Below are 20540 nucleotides of genomic sequence, written 5' to 3' on the forward strand. Positions count from 1 at the left end.
TATCAGACCCTCCGCGAGCACCTCATCCTCTCGCTTCAGAAGTTGTCACCTCCATCAGCCGCTGGTCCATCTTCAGGATAGAGCTCCGCATAGCCCTTAGTATGCCCGCCATTGAAGCCACCATTGTGGCTGACATCGCCCCCACCCTATGTGAGTCTCTCACACTGCGACCATCAATGAGACCCTGCTACATCACGTCACCTAGACTCGCCAACTTGGACATGGTAGAAGCACACCACTTCACCCCCTAGCTCCACCATCCAGGAGCTGCTACCAAAAACAATGCCCTCACAAAGGAGACCACCGCCAGTAGCATCGCCATTGTTCGATCCGGGATACCCGGACCTAGGTTTTCCCTCGGAAGCAACTCGACTGTAGTGGAAGCAGACCGTGATGACGATGCCTTCAACAAGGAAACGATGCATACACACCACCATCACCCCACCATGACCGGAGTCGGGGCACGGATTTCACCGACGGTTGCGCCATCCCAACTCCGTCGGACCATCTTTGGTCTGCAGGCCCTGGAGGGCCATGGCTCTCCCGCATCTAGCGGCTTCAATGCTAGAAAGCTTTGGCCGCCACACGCCTCCTGCGATGAACCTGAGCTCAGGATCCTGTGATCCGCCTCACGAGGTGCTGCCACAAGGAGCTGCGTACTGTCCAAACATCCTCGATGGAGGGGGCGCCGACGCCACTCCATGGTTTGTGCACCGCATATCGATCAACACCCCTTGTCGAGACTGTTGTCGTTGTGATGCCAGAGGAGTGGCATTGCGGCACCAGGAGAAGCAGACGATAGGTATTGTTGCTGCTCCAAAACCGATGCATCCCACTGTGCCATGGCCCCGCCATCCCCTTCACGGTCGGCGTGTGGAGTTTCCTGGCGGCCGCCTCCGGGGACAAAGAGGTGCGAGGGAACGGATGAGGGGATGGCGGCTGGGGCGGGGGTTTGAAAGGACGAGATGTCGCCTAGAGGGGGTTGAATAGGCGATTTAAAAACTATTACGGATTTGGCTTGTAAGAATGTGGAATTAAACTAACGTTTATTTTACAAGCACAAAACCTAAATATGCTAGGCTCAACTAAGTGCAACAATAACAAATCAAGCTAAGCAAGATAGGCACAAGATATATGTAACACAAGCGATAGCAAGATATAAGTACATCAAGCACGATGGCTATCACAAGGAAAGTAAACTCGGGTATAGAGATAACCGAGGCACACGGAGACGAAGATGTATTCCGGTGTTCCCCCACACAAGGTGAGGTACGTCACATTGGATACTACGGGCTACCAGGTCTCCCTAACTCCACGAAGGCTCACCTTCTTGTCCAAGCCAAAACCACGAAGGTTAGAGGCCTTTCCCTTATGCCTAGCTTTTCCTCCACTCCGGAAATGGCAAGCTCCACAACCACTTCACGACCTCCACGAAGGAGAAGCCCGGGCCTCTTCACAATCTACCACGAAGAGGTCACCGGAGCACAAACCGCCAAGACAACTAGGAGGTAACCCCTCCAAGAGTAACAAGCTCACGGTCTCTCACTTGAACAAATCGTAATGGAGAGCTCAACACTTATGCAAGGGTGCAAAAGCAAGAACACCAAAGGTGTTCAAATCCTTCACAATCAAATCCCACCAAATCAACAATTGCTAGGGAGGAATTAGAGAAGAAGAACAATGGAGGAAATCAACAAATGACTCCAATATCTAGATCCCAAAGACTTTCCCTCACAAAGAGGATGAATGGATTGGTGGAGTTGTAGATCTAGATCTCCTCTTTCAAATCCCTCAAGTATATGCAAGAATCATGGGAGGGATTGAGAGGAAGCAAACTTTTGAGGTTCAACAATGGAGTAGGAGAGAGAGAGCAAATAGAATGGTTGACCTTACCTCCTAAAGGAGGAAGAAAGACTATTTATAGTCCAAGGGGGGAAACTAGCCGTTTGGGGAATTCCTGCGACCCGTACCGGTGGTAAAACCGGCACCTCCGGTTCACACACCGGAAAGGTCCAACGAGCAAACCGGCTGACCGAAACCACCGCTGGAAAATGTCAGCACACGAGGCTGGACTGAAAGGTTCCGGTCGTTCTGGAACGTGCGCTAGTTCTGGAACGTTTCCGGTTACAGCAGTCGATAGGCCGGTTCCTGTGTCGAACATTTCCGACAGACCGGAATATTTCCAGTGGTAGAGCTGGTGCCGCCGAAACCTGCGCTGGAACTTGCCAGATTCTTTTCAAACGGTCATTTCTCGAAAGAACTTAACTTTAACAAAGTTCCCAAAGTCCGATTGAGATGAAAGCAATTTAGGTGGAAAGATAACGATGAATAGAACCCCAACAAAAACGGTAAACGGTAGGAAGGCTTCCAACATTAGGAAACGGTAAAAACGTCCAAACTCGAAAACGGAATAGAAGACGTATAATGATTCCATTTTCGATGAACTTGGGCTTGTTAAAAAGCTAGCAACAAACTCAAGAACCTCACACAGAGGAACACCAAGAAGCAACAAAAATATAGGGATGCAAAGTATGCAAAGGATTGAGTTCCTTAAGACGATGTGATCAAGTTACCCAATCGAAAGCACCTCTTGATAGTGCATATGTCTATCCAATAACCCGGTCTCCCAACAACCACCTTGAGACCGGTAAAAGGGAAACCTAGCAAGGTCATACCTTTGCCCTGCGCATCTCAGTTGATCTTGATGACAATGCTTCAAGCTCCACTAAAGCCGGAATGCCTCACTTGATCATTGTTGCTTCGTGAAGATCGACTCACAAATGCTCCCCCATACACCATGATGGGAAAGCTTCATTGAGGCACATCTTCACAAGTCCATTATCACCAAATAGATGGCAAGCTTCAAGCATGATCTTCTCGATATACACATATTGAACTTGCCCTTCTCAACCTTGATGACATCCATACTTGATGTCATCCTCACATGGGCTATATAATATCATACTTCTTGATGCATGCCCATGAAAAGATACCTTGTATCTCTTCAGATCGATGATTTTGATGCCAGTACCAAAGGTATATATATCAATCTTCATGGCATCCATACTTGAATCCAACACATGGACTACAAGCAATACATATGGAAAATTCCAGGGCCGTACCTGAGAATACGGAGGCCCTGAGCAAAACAAAAAATAGAGTACCTCAACATGATCATTGGAAACTAAAATGATTTTATATATACTACTCACTCCATTTCAATAAACAATGCACCCTTGTTTTCGTATTTTATCTTTGACAAAATATTAATCTATATCTCTCTATTTAAAAAGGATGTTTCAATTTTATGTAGATATACATGTATTTAGATGAGTTTAGTTTGTAGATACATGCAAGTTTAGATGAAGTTGAAACATATTTTTCAGGATGAAGTATATAAAAAAATATTTGATATAAAACTGGTATCATTACAAAGTATTTTCCAACACGATTCTAACAATGTTGCTTATGTATTATATGGTCGTGATATTGTTGTCCTATTTATTTGGTCAAGATTCACATTGAAATGTGTGTGCGTCTTATTTATAGGAATGGAGGTAGTATGTGGTAAAATAAATTAAAAGAAGTGCATCATGTGAAAAAGTAATCTAAGAATTCAAAAGTGCTAATTTTTAGTCGAAACATGACATCTTTCAAAAATGAATCGTCAATTAGTTCTTCATAAAAATCATTGAGACAAAATCTTAATATTCATTGGAAGACTAACTGAATTAATTGCACTTGCGATGAAAATGAAAGAGAAAGAGAAGATACGGGTAAGAGCAAGTACAATAAGGTACAGTCTTTTGTTTGTTTGTTTGGGTTGCTCATCAAGCTTATCGCTCGATACAATAAGGTACAGACAGTCAGCTGGCTATAAGAAATAAAATATTATATCTTGGTTTAGTTGGAGGAGTGAGAATAGGAGAGAGAAGTGGGCTCTAATGCAAGAGTCAGCTCTAGCACGTGCTGCTAGGCACTTTATGAGAGTGAAAGGTGGGCCATGGTTTTGATAAAGTAGTAGATTTTAGAGTCAACTATTGTACATGGTGGCTATAAGCTAGCTATAGATGACATGGCAAACCACTATAGCCAGCTGCTGGCTACACTATTGTTCTTGCTCTAAGAGGCGTGGGTGGCTTGGGGACCTTTGGAGTTAATGTGATTGCAAATTTCCCAAGCACTAGTTGTTGGAGATATGCCCAAGGGGCAATAATAAAATGGTTATTATAATATATCTTTGTGTTTATGATAAGGTTTACATACCATGCTATAATTGTATTAACCGAAACATTGATACATGTGTGTTATGTGAACAACAAAGAGTCCCTAGTAAGCCTCTTGTATAACTAGCTTGTTGATTAATAGATGATCATGGTTTCGTGATCATGAACATTGGATGTTATTAATAACAAGGTTATGTCATTATATGAATGATGTAATGGACACACCCAATTAAGCGTAGCATAAGATCACGTCATTAAGTTATTTGCTATAAGCTTTCGATACATAGTTACCTAGTCCTTTCGACCATGAGATCATGTAAATCACTTATACCGGAAAGGTACTTTGATTACATCAAACGCCACTGCGTAAATGGGTGGTTATAAAGGTGGGATTAAGTATCCGGAAAGTATGAGTTGAGGCATATGGATCAACAGTGGGATTTGTCCATCCTGATGACGGATAGATATACTCTGGGCCCTCTCGGTGGAATGTCGTCAAATAGCTTGCAAGCATATGAATGGTTCATAAGAGACCACATACCACGGTACGAGTAAAATAGTACTTGTCATGAGACGAGGTTGAACGAGGTATAGAGATACCGATGATCAAACCTCGGACAACTAAAATATCGCGTGACAAAGGGAATCGGCATCGTATGTAAATGGTTCAGTCGATCACTAAAGTCATCGTTGAATATGTGGGAGCCATTATGGATCTCCAGATCCTGCTATTGGTTATTGGTCGGAGAGAAGTCTCAACCATGTCTACATAGTTCGCGAACCGTAGGGTGACACACTTAAGGTTTGATGTCGTTTAAGTACATATGGAATATGGAATGGAGTTCAAAGTTTTGTTCGGAGTCTCGGATGGGATCCAGGACATCACGAGGAGTTCCGGAATGGTCTGGAGAATAAGATTCATATATAGGAAGTCATATTCCAAGTTTGGAAATGATCCGGTGCATTTATGGCAGGTTCTAAAAGGTTCTAGAAAAGTCCGGAAGAAAGGCACTATGGAAGGTGGAGACCCGAAGGGACTCCACAAGCTTGGCTGGCCAAACCCTAAGGGAGGAGTCCCAGGTGGGCTCCACCTGAGGTGGCCGGCCACCCTCCCTCAAGGAAAGGTGGGAATCCCACCTAGAGTGGGACTCCCATCTTGAGTAGGTTTCCCACCAAAGGTAGGTTTTGGTGTTGGCGTCTTATTCGAAGACTTGGGATACAACTCTTGGGGCTTCCACCTATATAATGAGGGGCATAGGGGAGGGGCCGGCCACACCAAGCCCTCCTAGGCCGCAACCCCAAGTGGCCGGCGCCCTAGAACCCCTCTCCCAAACCCTAGCGCTCCTCCTCCACCACATCTCCCGCATACGCTTAGCGAAGCTCCGCCGGAGATCTCCATCGACACCGCCACCACGCCGTCGTGCTGCCGGGATTCTGAGGAGGATCTACTACTTCTGCTGCCCGCTGGAACGGGGAGAAGGACGTCATCTTCATCAACACCGAACGTGTGACCGAGTACGGAGGTGCTGCCCGATTGTGGCACCGTCAAGATCTTCTACGCGCTTTTGAAAGCGGCAAGTGATCGTCTACCGCAGCAACGAGAGCCTCCTCTTGTAGGCTTTGGAAATCTTCAAGGGTTAGTCTCGTTCATCCCCTCGTTGCTCACATCTTCTAGATTGCATCTTGGCTTGGATTGCGTTCTTGCGGTAGGAAATTTTTTGTTTTCTATGCTACGAATCCCTACAGTGGTATCAGAGCCGTGTCTATGCATAGATCGTTGCACGAGTAGAACACAATTGTTTTGTGGGCGTTGATGCTTATGTTGTCTTTAGTTTGAGTACTTTGCATCTTTGTGGCATAGTGGGATGAAGCGGCTTGGGCTAACTTTACATGACCGCGTTCATGAGATTTGCTCCACGCTCGACATGCAACTTGTATTGCATAAGTGGCTTTGCGGGTGTCTGTCTCTCCTACTATAGTGAAGATTCAATTTACTCTTCTATTGACAACACTAGTATCACCGTTGTGGTTCATGTTCGTAGGTAGATTAGATCTCACTCGAAAACCCTAAACCACGTAAAATATGCAAACCAAATTAGAGACGTCTAACTTGTTTTTGCAGGGTTTGGTGATGTGATATGGCCATGATGTGATGATGAATATGTATGAGATGATCATTATTGTATTGTGGCAACCGGCAGGAGCCTTATGGTTGTCTTTAAATTTCATGTTGAGTAGTATTTCAAAGTAGTTGCAATAGTTGCTACATGAGGTGAACAACCATGAAGACGGCTCCATGGACCTTGACGCTACGCCGACGATGATGGAGATCATGCCCGTTGATGATGCAGATCATGTCCGTGCTTTGGAGATGAAGATCGAAGGCGCAAAGACTAAAGGGCCATATCATATCACATATGAATTGCATGTGATGTTAATCCTTTATGCATCTTATTTTGCTTAGAACGCGACGGTAGCATTATAAGATGATCCCTCACATTAATATCAAGATAATAAAGTGTTCTCCCCTCGTATGCACCGTTGCCAAAGTTCGTCGTTTCAAAGCATTTCGTGATGATCGGATGTGATAGATTAAACGTTCATATACAACGGGTGTAAGCCATGTTGCACACGCGGAATACTTGGGTTTGCTTGACGAGCCTAGCATGTACAGACATGGCCTCGGGACAACGGAAACCGAAAGGTTGAACACGAGTCATATGGATGATATGATCAACATGTTGATGTTCACCATTGAAGCTACATCATCTCACGTGATGATCGGTTTTGGTGTAGTGGATTTGGATCGTGTACCACTTAACAACTATGAGGGATGTTGTATTAAGTGGGAGTTCATTAGTAATTAGATTAAAACATGAACTAATTATCATGAACATAGTCTGAGTAGTATTTTGAATTAATTTTGTAATATTGGCATCCGTTTTCTACCATACGCTAGTCTTGTAATAGAGATAGAAATACTGTTAAATCTGACAAGAAACTTTACAGACTGGTACCGTATTGTTAAAGAATCAAGAAATGATTAAGTCCTATTTGCAAACTTTTAGTAAACCTCACTTTGTTGATTCAAAGAACTATGGTTTCAATTAGTACCTAAAGTTATCTTGTCTCCGTAAAACTTGAAGTTCAAATCTGTTTGAAAAGTAAGGAGCTGAAAATTTTGTTTTCAGAAATAATCAAGGTATGAGATATATGTGATATCTAAGACCTTATTACAAGATGATAGAATATAATTTGGTGAGACTACATAAACTCATAAGTTTTATGGGAATGTACAAAGGTTGAAGACGCAAGGCGTCCCAATCCTCCAACTATTGGGGCACTAACGATATTCGCATATCCATGAAATTATCGTCCTTAGTATGCACCGTTGCTAAGACTCGTCGTTTCGAAGCATCACGTGATGATCGGGTGTTATAGATTCTACGTGTGCATACAACGGGTGCAAGCCAGATTTGCATATGCGAATACTAAGGTTAAACTTTATGAGCCTAGCATGTATAGACATGGTCTCAGAAAGTCGTCATGAATTGATGGATACAATTATGAGTGAAATTGTTCATCATATTACAAAGTTACTAATAGTGAAATCTAGAACACTTGTCATATGATGATCAACTTCAAAGTAAGAACCTCAAGGTTATTGGTATTTGACCAACAAACTTAGAAGTTATTAAAGATGAAGTGTTTTTCTGAATAATGAGGAAAACTAAAAGAGAAACTACAAAATATTATTGGCAGAAAGAAAGAAAAGACTAGAAAGTCTAGCTCAGGTGTATATAAATGGTATACATGTTATGGTTGTATTCCTAGTTGAGTCACACAATGAAATTCCTGGGTATTAGTACCATATTGGTTGTATGAAGTGTCATACAAAACAACGCAATACAAGAATACAATGGCCTAAGTGACTGACAAGGAATATGATAGGAATGCACGTCTGGAACAAAAATAAAGTGTTATTATGTTCGTCGTTGGCATTCTATCTAGCCCTTAGAATTTATAATAAAGAACTTAATAATTGTTATTTTGCTCTGGTCAAATAAAAATAATGAGTTGTTCAAATTATGACATTACTCCATGTACGATGGATAAGTTATTATATATCTTAATGGTGAAACACACATACATAACACTGACGCTAAAATGCCATAAGGCAAATGATTTGAATTCCACTTATTTGTGGAACCGCCATTTAGGTCATTTTAGAGAAGAACGCATGAAGGAACTCCATGCAAATGAATTTTTTTGGAGTCATTTGATTTTTGAATCGTTTGGCGCTTGCAAATATTTTCTAAAAGAGAATGACTAAAATACCGTTCATAGGCCAAGAGTTGAACGGGCAACTAACTTAGTGAAAACATACATGATGATATATGTGGTTCACTGGGCATAGTTGTGTGTGGGAGATTCTTCTACTTCATGAAAACTTCAAACAATGAATTGAGTATATATATGTGGATGTATTCGATAAGAAAGAAGTTTGAAACATTTGAATAGATTCAAATAAATTTCAGCATGAAGTAGAAATCATCGTAATAGAAAAGTCAAATATCTATGATTGGGTCATGGTGGAAATATTTGAATTACGAGTTTTAGCGAACATCTAAGAGAGTCATGAAATTGTTCTACAACTCACATTTCTTGGAGTATCATAATGATGATGTAATATCCGAGAGATGTATCCAAACCTTGTTGAATTAATGATGAGATAAAATATTATGACGCTATTATATTTTTGTGGATTATGCTTTAGTGATTACCGCTTTTACACTGAATAGAGCATCATCATGATCCGTTGAAATGACACCATACGAGTTATGGCATGGGTATAAACCCTGATAGTCTTTTCTTAAAATTTTGGTATGCATAGCATAAGTAAATAAGTTTACAACCAAAATCGGATGAATGTCTTTGTTGGTTATCCCAGAGATTTGATTGGGAATTCTTTCCACTATGGATACAAAGACAAAAGTGTTTGTCGATGTTTCTTATTTATCTCCAAGAAATTGTTTCTAGCGAAGAATTTGAGTGGGAGGACAATAGAATTTGATAAGGTTTATGAATCTGAGCATAATGATCAGAGTAGCGTAGCATCGGAATTGGTTCCGGAAGCGGCCACGACAATCATGGCTCCCATGACTACAAAGTGTTTTAGCCATGGAGATCGAAGTACATATTGAACCTTGTAGGTATGGTTTACTTTATGATCAAATAAATGATTTGTGGACAAAGGATTGATTTTGAACAATAATAAACCAACTACAAACAAAGAAGTTATGATGAGCCCTGACTCCGTTAAAATGGCTATACGCCATGAAATCCAAGATAGATGAATACTTATTGAAAGTAAATGGATCTATAAAAATTGATGAAGCTTGACTTGTCGAAAAGTTGTTTACGACAAAGTTCAAAGAGTTGACTACGATAAGATTAGATCTCGCATAGCAATGCTTATAGTCTATGTGGATTATTCTAGTAATCACTACATATTTCTTTTATGAGATATGCTAGTAGGATGGCAAAATACATTACTTATCAGAAGTGTGTATTAAAGGTGTATACAAGATACAACCAAGAGTTTTGCTGGTCCGTGGAATACTAGATAGGTATACGAACTTCAATTGGATGAAGTGAGTATCACGGAGTTGGAATCTTCACCAGATGAAATAGATTTCATCAGAGACGATGAAGAGGCTTGCATTTGCAAGAAATTAAGTGAGAGCGCTGAGACATATTTATAATGCTTTATGTAGATGACATATAGTTGGTCATAAATGATGTAATTATATACTTGATTAAAAGGTTTCATTGAGAATTAACTTTAATGAAAGGATATGGACTGAAACATATTTAGTGTCAAGATCTATGAAGATAGATTAAAACACATAAATAAGCTTAAGTCAAAGTACATAGAATGGATATTGAAGTAGTTCAATATAGAAATATTAAGAAGGTGTTCTTTTCATGCGAAGGTTTAACAAAACTTGAGTGTAATTGACACTCGATGAGTAAAAACACATAAGTGATTTTAGATCACAAATAATATGTACAAAATCAGATGTCCTGTGCTCTAAAGTGTTATGAGCATATACCAGAATGATTCATGTGATGATCATTGAAAAACAGTAAGAATATTCTTGAGTACTTAAGAAGAACCAAGGATATATATATAATTTTGTATGGAGAAATGACAAACAAATCGCTGTAAAGGTGTTGCACCGATATTGGTTTGGTCACATATAAAAATAAATTTCAATCTCAATTAGGCTAAGTGTTGTTTAAAAGATAGCACAATGAGCTAGAATAAGTCTATGCTAGATTTAGATGTGTTCTAAATGTTGTGACGGATTCTACAAGCGAAGGCAGATTATGTCATTGTTTTAAGAATGACTGAGGATGTTAATTCAAGATGTTCTTTGAGAACTTGGTGTAGTTCCGACAGAGTCAGAACTTTGAAGCTATATTGTGTGTGACAATATTAGTGACATATTTCAGACTGCGGAATTAAGGTTCCACCAGAAGACCAAACATATTTAATGTCGACTCATTTGGAAATGAGTGATGCGTTGAGACACAAATGAATTACAAAATACATACGTTTCTGAGCGTGTCAGATCCGTTGACTAAAACCTCTCCCGTGAGCAAAACATGATAAAGCACCGGAAGGCCAAGGTGTTATATCTTTACAAATGTAAACTAGATTATTGACTCTAGTGCAAGTAGGAGACTATTGGAGATATGCCCAAGAGGCAATAATAAAATGGTTATTATAATATATCTTTGTGTTTATGATAAGGTTTACATACCATGCTATAATTGTATTAACCGAAACATTGATACATGTGTGTTATGTGAACAACAAAGAGTCCCTAGTAAGCCTCTTGTATAACTAGCTTGTTGATTAATAGATGATCATGGTTACGTGATCATGAACATTGGATGTTATTAATAACAAGTTTATGTCATTATATGAATGATGTAATGGACACACCCAATTAAGCATAGCATAAGATCACGTCATTAAGTTATTTGCTATAAGCTTTCGATACATAGTTACCTAGTCCTTTCGACCATGAGATCATGTAAATCACTTATACCGGAAAGGTACTTTGATTACATCAAACGCCACTGCGTAAATGGGTGGTTATAAAGGTGAGATTAAGTATCCGGAAAGTATGAGTTGAGGCATATGGATCAACAGTGGGATTTGTCCATCCCGATGACGGATAGATATACTCTGGGCCCTCTCGGTGGAATGTCATCCAATAGCTTGCAAGCATATGAATGGTTCATAAGAGACCACATACCACGGTACGAGTAAAAGAGTACTTGTCATGAGACGAGGTTGAACGAGGTATAGAGATACCGATGATCAAACCTCAGACAAGTAAAATATCGCGTGACAAAGGGAATCGGTATCGTATGTAAATGGTTCAGTCGATCACTAAAGTCATCGTTGAATATTGAAGGAGATATGCCCTAGAGGCAATAATAAAGTGGTTATTATTTATATCTTTATGTTTATGATAAATGTTTATATATCATGCTAGAATTGTATTAACCGAAACATTAGTACATGTGTGATATGTAGACAAACAAGAAGTCCCTAGTATGCCTCTTAAACTAGCTTGTTGATTAATGGATGATTAGTTTCATAATCATGAACATTGGATGTTATTAATAACAAGGTTATGTCATTGTGTGAATGATGTAATGGACACACCCAATTAAGCGTAGCATAAGATCTCGTCATTAAGTTATTTGCTATAAGCTTTCGATACATAGTTACCTAGTCCTTATGACCATGAGATCATGTAAATCACTTATACCGGAAAGGTACTTTGATTACACCAAACACCACTGCGTAAATGGGTGGCTATAAAGGTGGGATTAAGTATCCGGAAAGTATGAGTTGAGGCATATGGATCAACAGTGGGATTTGTCCATCCCGATGACGGATAGATATACTCTGGGCCCTCTCGGTGGAATGTCGTCTAATGTCTTGCAAGCATATGAATGAGTTCATAAGAGACCACATACCACGGTACGAGTAAAGAGTACTTGTCAGGAGACGAGGTTGAACAAAGTATAGAGTGATACCGAAGATCAAACCTCGGACAAGTAAAATATCGCGAGACAAAGGGAATTGGTAATTTATGTGAATGGTTCATTCGATCACTAAAGTCATCGTTGAATATGTGGGAGCCATTATGGATCTCCAGATCCCGCTATTGGTTATTGGTCGGAGTGAGTACTCAACCATGTCCACATAGTTCTCGAACCGTAGGGTGACACACTTAAAGTTGGATGTTGAAATGGTAGCACTTGAATTATGGAATGGAGTTCGAATATTTGTTCGGAGTCCCGGATGAGATCCCGGACATCACGAGGAGTTCCGGAATGGTCCGGAGAATAAGATTCATATATAGGATGTCATTTTATGTGAAATAAAATGTCGCGGAAGGTTCTATGGAAGGTTCTAGAAGGTTCTAGAAAAGTCCGGAAGAAACCACCAAGGAAGGTGGAGTCCACAAGGGACTCCACCTCCATGGCCGGCCAGCCCTAGTGGGGGTGGAGTCCCAAGTGGACTCCACCATAGGGGGCCAGCCACCCCCACATGGGAGGTGGGAATCCCACCTTTGGGTGGGAGTCCTAGTTGGGCTAGGTTTCCCCCTCCTATGGAAGGTTTTGGTTTCGGGTCTTATTCGAAGACTTGGACACCAACACTTGGGATCCACCTATATAATGAGGGGCCAAGGGAGGGGGCCGGACACCCCAAGACCATAGCTTGGCCGCCCCTTGAGTGGCCGGCCACCCTCCCAAACCCTAGCTTTGCTCCTCCACTTCATATTGCCCGCGTAGCTTAGCGAAGCTCCGCCGGACTTCTACACCACCACCGACACCACGCCGTCGTGCTGTCGGATTCAAGAGGAGCTACTACTTCCGCTGCCCGCTGGAACGGGGAGGTGGACGTCGTCTTCATCAACAACCGAACGTGTGACCGAGTACGGAGGTGCTGCCCGTTCGTGGCGCCGGAACCGATCGTGATCAAGATCTTCTACGCGCTTTTGCAAGCGGCAAGTGATCGTCTACCGCAGCAACAAGAGCCTCATCTTGTAGGCTTTGGAATCTCTTCAAGGGTGAGACTCGATACCCCTCGTTGCTACCGTCTTCTAGATTGCATCTTGGCTTGGATTGCGTGTTCGCGGTAGGAAAATTTTTGTTTTCTATGCAACGTTATCCTACGGTGGTATCGAGCCGTGTCTATGCATAGATGGTTGCACGAGTAGAACACAATGGTTTGTGGGCGTTGATGCTCTTGTTATCTTTAGTTTGAGTACTTTGCATCTTTATGGCATAGTGGGATGAAGCGGCTCGGACTAACTTTACATGACCGCGTTCATGAGACTTGTTCCTCGTTCGACATGCAACTTGTATTGCATAAGAGGCTTTGCGGGTGTCTGTCTCTCCTACTATAGTAAAGATTCAATTTACTCTTCTATTGACAACATTAGTATCAACGTTGTGGTTCATGTTCGTAGGTAGATTAGATCTATATCGAAAACCCTAAACCACGTAAAATATGCAAACCAAATTAGAGAGCGTCTAACTTGTTTTTGCAGGGTTTGGTGATGTGATATGGCCATAATGTGATGATGAATATGTATGAGATGATCATTATTGTATTGTGGCAACCGGCAGGAGCCTTATGGTTGTCTTTAAATTTCATGTTGAGTAGTTTTTCAAAGTAGTTGTAATAGTTGCTACATGGAGGACAATCATGAAGACGGTGCCATTGACCTTGGTGCTTCGCCGACGATGATGGAGATCATGCCCGAAGATGATGGAGATCATGTCCGTGCTTTGGAGATGAAGATCAAAGGCGCAAAGACAAAAGGGCCATATCATATCACATATGAACGCATGTGATGTTAATCCTTTTATGCATCTTATTTTGCTTAGATCGCGACGGTAGCATTATAAGATGATCCCTCACTAAAATCTCAAGATAATAAAGTGTTCATCCTTAGTAGCACCGTTATCAAGTCTTATCGTTTCGAAGCATCTCGTGATGATCGGATGTGATAGATTCGATAAGTACATACAACGGGTGCAAGACAGTTTTGCACATGCGGATACTAAGGTGGCCTTGACGAGCCTAGCATGTACAGACATGGTCTCGGAACACGTGATACCGAAAGGTATAGCATGAATCATATGGTTGATATGATGAACACTTTGAGTGTTCGCCATTGAAATCACACCTTTTCTCGTGATGATCGGGTTTAGGTGCGGTGGATTTGGTTCGTGTGATCACTAAGACAATGCGAGGGATATTGTTTTGAGTGGGAGTTCACTTAGGTTTTTAATTATGTTGAATTAAAATTTGAACTCAATTTGTCATAAACTTAGTCTAAACTATTGCAAATATATGTTGTAGAGATGGCGTCCCCAATCAATTTTAATCGGTTCCTAGAGAAAGAGAAACTTAAGAGCAACGGTAGCAACTTCACCGACCGGTTCCGTCATGTGAGGATCTTCCTCTCTCGGCGGAAATCTGCAATTTGTGCTTGATGCACCGCTAGGTGACCCTCTGCAGAAGATGAATCCGATGAAGTAAAAGCTGTTTACGCGACTCGGAAAACTCGGTACTCTCAAGTTCGGTGTGCCATCTGTGCGATGCGGAATCCGATCTTCAAAACGTTTTGAGCACCATGATCCTCATGAGTTGATGAATGAGCTGAAAGCTATATTCGAGACTCATGCGGCGATGGAATGCTATGAAGCATCGAAACATTTCTTCACTGTATGATGGAAGAAGGCAGCTCCGTTAGTGAGCACATGCTCGCCATGACCGGGCATGCGAAGAAACTCGGTGACTTGGGAATAGTGATTCCTAACAGAGGGGATTAATCGTGTCCTTCAATCAACCGCCACCAAGTTACAAGAACTTTGTGATGAACTACAATATGCGTAACATGAACAAGGAGTTACCTGAACTCTTTGGCATGCTAAAAGCTGCTGAGATTGAGATCAAGAAAGAGCACCAAGTGTTGATGGTCAACAAGACCACCGGTTCAAGAAACAGGGCAAGTCTAAGGGAAAATTCAAGAAGGGTGGCAAGAAAGCTGCCACGCCTCCTATGAAACCTAAGAACGGCCCTAAGCACGATCTTGAGTGCTATCGCAAGGAGAAGGGACACCGGAAGCGTAATTGCTCCAAGTATCGGCTGATACGAAGAGCGGCCTTGTCAAGAAGAAGAAAGAAGGTATATCCGATATACATGTTATAGATGTTTATCTCACGAGTTCTCGTTCTAGTACCTGGGTATTTGATACTGGTTCGGTTGCTCATATTTGTAACTCGAAAGCAGGAACTAAAGAATAAACGACAACCGCTGAAAGATGAAGTGACGATGCGCGTTGGAAATGGATCCAAGGTCAATGTGATCGCAGTCGGCACACTTCCTCTACATCTACCTTCGGGATTAGTTTTAAGCCTAAATAATTGCTATTATGTACTGCGTTGAGCATGAACATTATATCTGGATCTTGTTTAATGCAAGACGGTTATTCATTCAAGTCTGAGAATAATGGTTGTTCTATTTTTATGAATAATATCTTTTATGGTCGAGCACCACAAAAGAATGGCTTATTTCTGTTAGATCTCGATAGTAGTGATACGCATATACATAACATTGATGCTAAGCGAATTAAACTTAATGATAATTCTACTTATATGTGGCAATCGTCGTCTTGGTCATATTGGAGTGAAACGCATGAAGAAACTCCATACTGATGGATTACTTGAATCACTTGACTTTGAGTCACTTGATAGATGCGAAGCATGTCTAATGGGAAAAATGACAAAGACTCCATTTTCTGGTATGATGGAGCGAGCTCGACTTATTGGAAATCATACATACCGATGTATGTGGACCAATGAGCGTAGCATCACGCGGTGGTTATCGTTATGTTCTAACCTTCACAGATGATCTGAGTAGATATGGGTATATCTATTTCATGAAACATAAATCCGAAACTTTCGAGAAGTTTAAGGAATTTCAAAGTGAAGTAGAAAATCAACGTAACAAGAAGATCAAATTTCTACGATCTGATCGTGGAGGTGAATATCTGAGTTATGAGTTTGGCATGCATTTAAAGAAATGCGGAATACTTTCACAATTGACACCGCCGGGAACACCTCAACGAAACGGTGTGTCCGAACGTCGTAATCGAACTCTCTTAGATATGGTTCGTAGTATGATGTCTCTTACTGATTTGCCGTTATCATTTTGGAGTTATGCATTAGAGACAGCCGCATTCACTTTAAATAGAGCACCATCAAAATCCGTAGAAACGACACCGTATGAATTATGGTTTAACAAGAAACCTAAGCTGTCGTTCCTAAAAGTTTGGGGTTGCGAAGCCTATGTAAAGAAGTTACAACCGGACAAGCTAGAACCCAAAGCGGAGAAATGCGTCTTCATAGGTTACCCTAAGGAAACTATAGGGTACACTTTCTATCACAGATCCGAAGGCAAAATCTTTGTTGCTAAGAACGGAACCTTTCTTGAGAAAGAATTTCTCACTAAAGAAGTATTTGGAAGAAAAGTAGAACTTCGATGAGATTGATGAATCTATACTCGTTGATCGAGTAGCGCGATCGGAAATTGTACCTGTACCGCCTACACCGGCAACGAGAGGAAGCTAATGATAATGATCATGAAACTTCGAACGAGGAAACTCCGAACCTCGCAGATCGACAAGCGAACGTGCCACGCCGGATAGGTATGATCCTTGTCTAAATGTCATGATTGTGGATAACAATGATGAGGACCTGCGACGTATGAAGAAGCGATGATGAGCCCGAGATTCCAACAAATGGCAAGAAGCCATGAAATCCGAAATGGGATCCATGTATGATAACAAAGTATGGACTTTGGTAGACTTACCTGATAGCCGAAAGGCTGTCGAGAATAAATGGATCTTCAAGAGAAAAACAGATGCTGATGGTAATATTACTGTCTATAAAGCTCGACTTGTCGCAAAGGGTTTCCGACAAATTCAAGGAGTTGACTACGATGAGACTTTCTCACCTGTAGCGAAGCTAAAATCTGTGAGGATTTTGTTAGCAATAGCTGCATTTTTCGATTATGAGATTTGGCAGATGGATGTCAAAACGGCGTTCCTTAATGGAGACATTGAGGAAGAGTTGTATATGGTACAACCCAAAGGTTTTGTCGATCCTAAAAATGCTGACAAAGTATGCAAACTTCAGCGTTCAATCTATGGACTGAAGCAAGCATCAAGAAGTTGGAACCGACGCTTTGATAAGGTGATCAAAGACTTCGGGTTTATACAGTGTCATGGAGAGACCTGTATTTACAAGAAAGTGAGTGGGAGCTCTGTAGCATTCCTGATATTATATGTAGATGACATATTATTGATCGGGAATGATATAGAACTATTAAGCAGTGTTAAGGGTTATTTGAATAATAGTTTTTCAATGAAAGACCTTGGTGAAGCATCGTATATATTAGGCATCAAGATTTATAGAGATAGATCAAGACGCCTAATAGGGCTATCACAGAGTACATATCTGGACAAGATTCTAAAGAAGTTTAGAATGGACGAAAGTAAGAAAGGGTTCTTACCTATGTTACTGTGCAAGGTATTGAGTAAAACTCAAGGACCGGCTACGGCAGAAGAAAGAGAAAGGATGAGTAACATCCCCTATGCCTCGGCGGTAGGATCTATCATGTATGCCATGCTATGTACAAGACCGGATATAGCACATGCCGTTAGTTTGACTAGCGAGATATCAAAGTGATCCAGGAATGGAACACTCGGACAGCGGTCAAGAATATCCTGAAGTACTTGAAAAGAACTAAGGATATGTTTCTTTGTTATGGAGGTGACCAAGAGCTCGTTGTAACAAGTTACACCGATGCAAGTTGGAACAACGATCCCGATGACTCTAAGTCACAATGCGGGTACGTGTTTATATTGAATGGTGCTGCAGTAAGCTGGGCAAGCTCGAAGCGGTGCACGGTGGCGAAGTCTTCAACAGAATCGAGTACATAGCGGCTTCGGAGGCTTCATCGAAGCGGTATGGATGAAGAGGTTCATTGTAGAGCTCGGTGTGGTTCCTAGTGCATTGGACCCATTAATCATTCTTGTGATAACATGGGTGCCATCGCCAATGCACAAGAGCCAAGGTCACACAAGAGGCTGAAGCATATCAAGCTGCGTTACCACTCGATTCGCGAGTACATCGAAGATGGAGAAGTAAAGATTTGCAAAGTACACACTGATCTGAATGTAGCAGATCCGTTGACTAAAGCTCTCCCTAGGGCAAAGCATGACCAACACCAAAATGCCATGGGTGTTAGGTATATTACAATGTAATCTAGATTATTGACTCTAGTGCAAGTGGGAGACTGAAGGAGATATGCCCTAGAGGCAATAATAAAGTGGTTATTATTTATATCTTTATGTTTATGATAAATGTTTATATATCATGCTAGAATTGTATTAACCGAAACATTAGTACATGTGTGATATGTAGACAAACAAGAAGTCCCTAGTATGCCTCTTAAACTAGCTTGTTGATTAATGGATGATTAGTTTCATAATCATGAACATTGGATGTTATTAATAACAAGGTTATGTCATTGTGTGAATGATGTAATGGACACACCCAATTAAGCGTAGCATAAGATCTCGTCATTAAGTTATTTGCTATAAGCTTTCGATATATAGTTACCTAGTCCTTATGACCATGAGATCATGTAAATCACTTATACCGGAAAGGTACTTTGATTACACCAAACACCACTGCGTAAATGGGTGGCTATAAAGGTGGGATTAAGTATCCGGAAAGTATGAGTTGAGGCATATGGATCAACAGTGGGATTTGTCCATCCCGATGACGGATAGATATACTCTGGGCCCTCTCGGTGGAATGTCGTCTAATGTCTTGCAAGCATATGAATGAGTTCATAAGAGACCACATACCACGGTACGAGTAAAGAGTACTTGTCAGGAGACGAGGTTGAACAAAGTATAGAGTGATACCGAAGATCAAACCTCGGACAAGTAAAATATCGCGAGACAAAGGGAATTGGTAATTTATGTGAATGGTTCATTCGATCACTAAAGTCATCGTTGAATATGTGGGAGCCATTATGGATCTCCAGATCCCGCTATTGGTTATTGGTCGGAGTGAGTACTCAACCATGTCCACATAGTTCTCGAACCGTAGGGTGACACACTTAAAGTTGGATGTTGAAATGGTAGCACTTGAATTATGGAATGGAGTTCGAATATTTGTTCGGAGTCCCGGATGAGATCCCGGACATCACGAGGAGTTCCGGAATGGTCCGGAGAATAAGATTCATATATAGGATGTCATTTTATGTGAAATAAAATGTCGCGGAAGGTTCTATGGAAGGTTCTAGAAGGTTCTAGAAAAGTCCGGAAGAAACCACCAAGGAAGGTGGAGTCCACAAGGGACTCCACCTCCATGGCCGGCCAGCCCTAGTGGGGGTGGAGTCCCAAGTGGACTCCACCATAGGGGGCCGGCCACCCCCCACATGGGAGGTGGGAATCCCACCTTTGGGTGGGAGTCCTAGTTGGGCTAGGTTTCCCCCCTCCTATGGAAGGTTTTGGTTTCGGGTCTTATTCGAAGACTTGGACACCAACACTTGGGATCCACCTATATAATGAGGGGCCAAGGGAGGGGGCCGGACACCCCAAGACCATAGCTTGGCCGCCCCCCTTGAGTGGCCGGCCACCCCCTCCCAAACCCTAGCTTTGCTCCTCCACTTCATATTGCCCGCGTAGCTTAGCGAAGCTCCGCCGGACTTCTACACCACCACCGACACCACGCCGTCGTGCTGTCGGATTCAAGAGGAGCTACTACTTCCGCTGCCCGCTGGAACGGGGAGGTGTACGTCGTCTTCATCAACAACCGAACGTGTGACCGAGTACGGAGGTGCTGCCCGTTCGTGGCGCCAGAACCGATCGTGATCAAGATCTTCTACGCGCTTTTGCAAGCGGCAAGTGATCGTCTACCGCAGCAACAAGAGCCTCATCTTGTAGGCTTTGGAATCTCTTCAAGGGTGAGACTCGATACCCCCTCGTTGCTACCGTCTTCTAGATTGCATCTTGGCTTGGATTGCGTGTTCGCGGTAGGAAAATTTTTGTTTTCTATGCAACGTTATCCTACAAATATGTGGGAGCCATTATGGATCTCCAGATCCCGATATTGGTTATTGGTCGGAGA

This window comes from Lolium perenne, chromosome 3, assembly GCF_019359855.2.
Source record: "Lolium perenne isolate Kyuss_39 chromosome 3, Kyuss_2.0, whole genome shotgun sequence".
Taxonomy (NCBI): Eukaryota; Viridiplantae; Streptophyta; class Magnoliopsida; order Poales; family Poaceae; genus Lolium; species Lolium perenne.